At 39.1% G+C, this 3,043-nt stretch overlaps 1 long non-coding RNA gene across 1 annotated transcript; it reads left to right on the top strand.

Moving 5' to 3' along the window:
• Nucleotides 1–306: 306 nt before the first annotated feature.
• On the top strand, nt 307–791 carry LOC142380636 (uncharacterized). Its single transcript, XR_012769842.1, has 3 exons — nt 307–389; nt 497–608; nt 710–791. It is a non-coding gene; the product is annotated as an uncharacterized LOC142380636 (long non-coding RNA).
• Nucleotides 792–3,043: the final 2,252 nt, after the last annotated feature.

Raw genomic sequence — 3,043 nt, 5'->3', positions numbered from 1 at the left:
TCATTTATTTAATCTTAGTTTTTTATGAAAAACAATAAGTGTTCTTGTGTCAAGCATCCTTTGATACATACTTACTGACTGAAATTATTATTTTATGCTATAATTTAACTTTTGGGGGGAGTTTTTTGTGTTTCTGAAAAACCTGAAAAAATTATTTATGCGATTATTTTAGGAAGGTGACGATATTTGAAAAGATATTTGTAGCCTACTTTGATTATGAATAAGTTGAAATTGACTGCATGTGAGAAACTATCTAAATGTAACTCCATGCTCCTCCACTGTTTCATTGTGTGTGTGCGTGTGTTTTTGTGTGTGTAGATTTAACATGACTGGGCCAAAACGGACATGGCAGCAAGTCAAAGTAAAATATAAGAACATCCTGCAGAATGGTAAGTCCCCTGACAAATACTTAACAAGTGTACTTTTTATTAAGAATGTGCCTGCCCACACATTGCCTGTACTGTGCATTAATTGGTTTAACATCTTATCATTTCAGATGGTCTGCAATGCTGACTATTTGATCAGTAATGTTGTGGCAAAGTGGCCCGGCTCGGTCCACGACTCCCGAGTGTTTCGGAACTCGGAGATCTATCGGCGCCTATCACAAGGTGAGCCACAGAACCTCTATTGATAACCACTTTTAACATCATGGCTGTGTTAAGAATGTCACTACTTATGAAGTTGTGATGGTAACATTTTGTATTCACAGGTGAATTCCTGGGTGTATTGCTGGGTGACAGAGGGTACGCCTGCCAGCCTTTTCTGCTCACTCCATTTGCAGACCCTCTGGAGGCACAACTGGCACACAACCATGCCCATGCCAGAACAAGGGCCCGGATAGAAATGACATTTGGCCTACCTGAGAGTCAGCCCAGACAGGGCATGTTATATCATTGTGGCCTGTGCTGTCCTCCAGAATGTGGCCTGCCTGAGAAAGGAGAGGGCCCCCAGAGTGCCAGCTCTCATAGACTGGGACATTCCTGCCATCTTCCCGGATGACGACTGTGGTCGGCTGGTCAGAGACCAATATGTGTTAAATTATTTTAATTAATATTGCATGTTGATTTAAGTTGGGCCTGCAATGGCAGAGGAATTTTTGTTAGGTTTTTGTGCTGTATAGGCAAGGCAATTTTATTTGTATAGCCCATTTTTACAAACAGTTTGTCTCAAACTGCATTTTGATTCTGTGCTTTTTGTCTTGTAGAGCACTGTGTGACTTCAGTTTTGAAAGAAGCTGATGGTTTACTTGCTTTGCTTCATCCTTGTTCAATAAAGGAACATCATGGTACTCTCTAATGTGTATTTATATTTATATGGTGATGTACTTTATGTGTAGTCAGTGGGAAACTAAATTATCTAGTGGTTCATCTAAAATCATCAGTTATCTAAAATGATTGTAATTAATGATCACAAATGTTTCAATAATGATAGTGGGTATAGTTAAATGTTTTAACAATATGTAGGCAGTGGAATAAATATTGGTTTCCATTTGTGGCAACTGCTGACTGAGATAAGGAATGAGATTAAATAGATCCTGGAACTTAGCCTGGTCTGGAGCAGGCTAGCTTCACAGAATAAATCTCCATGGTAACTTACATCTGAACATATCCCACTTCCCTCTATCCCACTTTTGTGCAACTGGATCACGGATAAATTGATCCAGGATAGCCAACATATCCCGGCTTAATCCCTTATCCTACTTTTGTGCAACGGGCCCCAGGAGCTGAAGACCGGGAAACAACAATCAAATGCTATGAAAACACTGAAGAAGAGACGAGAGCCACGGCACTATGCCACTGTAGGTAAGCAGACGATCTGGAAATGAGTGGAGGATTGAAACAGGACTTTATGGACGAGGTGAGTAGGTGCAGACGAGGCTCCATTGATTGCAGGTGTGCAGGTAAGTGGTTCCAGCTTCGCCCAGCTCCAGACCAACCTCCAGTCAGAACACACACACTGGAAATCCTGACAGATGCTGCAGGGGATGCTGGATGTATCCTAACTTTTTTTAAATATGTTGCTGCCATCAAATATAAAGTAACCTAATATTGTTAGTGAAATATTAAAACTGTTCACTTTCAACATGTAATTTATTTGCATGTTTTGTTGTGAATTCAAGATTTTTGGAATTTTATCTAAAGTTTTTTGTGAATTGGTCTTGTAAATTAATATTTTCTTAAAATATATCAAAATAAATAAGTGAATAAATCATGCAATGTTTGATTCACAAAGTGCAAAAAATTATTAATTGAATAATTCAACATCTTGAATAGAATCTTAAATTGCATTAAATCATCTCAATCATCCCTAAAATGGATGATTTCTTTAAGCTAATTACAAAAATTAAGGACTTTCATCATTTAAAGGGACACTATGTAATTTCTTCCCCCATCTAGTGGTGCAATTTTATTTTGCAAAGTCAAATGAATTTACTCTCTAGCGCCTTGCGTTTTCAACTGTGTGTTGAACTACGGCAGGCGGTATGTGTCAAGATTCAAGAAGCTCACGTTGCCTTTTCAATTCTCTTTTTCGCTTTTTTGGCGACGAGGATCCCTTCTCCTGTGGCGTGGCACAACTATGGTCTTCCATTGCGAACAAAAGTGCAGGCTGTTCAGACTGGTTTATACCAGAGAATGTCTAATGGCGTAGACTGGCTCTGTTTTCACCTGCATGCAAACGTGACGTCAAAATGGGGAAAACGCGATTCGAAGTGCTTTATGTCCCTCTCGGCACTTTTTCATAGAACGGAAGGACATGGCAGCCTCCATAGAGCTTGCCCGCTCTATGTAGATACAGACAAGTTATTCTTCACTCAGGAGGATAAGTGAGATTTTTGACAGAGATAATTTTACACCAATGAGGACTAATTTATGAATGAATATGTTGATTTGAGCTAATAAATGACTTAATATATTACATAGTGTCCCTTTAAAGTTTAAATGCCATAACATCCTTGAGGTCAACCGTAAGTCCTTCTCCATGGCTTTGCCAAATTCCACCCATGTCTAAATTTTAGTTTCAACAACCACCAATGCTACAGCCT

This window comes from Odontesthes bonariensis, chromosome 5, assembly GCF_027942865.1.
Source record: "Odontesthes bonariensis isolate fOdoBon6 chromosome 5, fOdoBon6.hap1, whole genome shotgun sequence".
Lineage (NCBI taxonomy): Eukaryota > Metazoa > Chordata > Actinopteri > Atheriniformes > Atherinopsidae > Odontesthes > Odontesthes bonariensis.
This window is presented reverse-complemented; position numbering and strand designations above follow the sequence as displayed.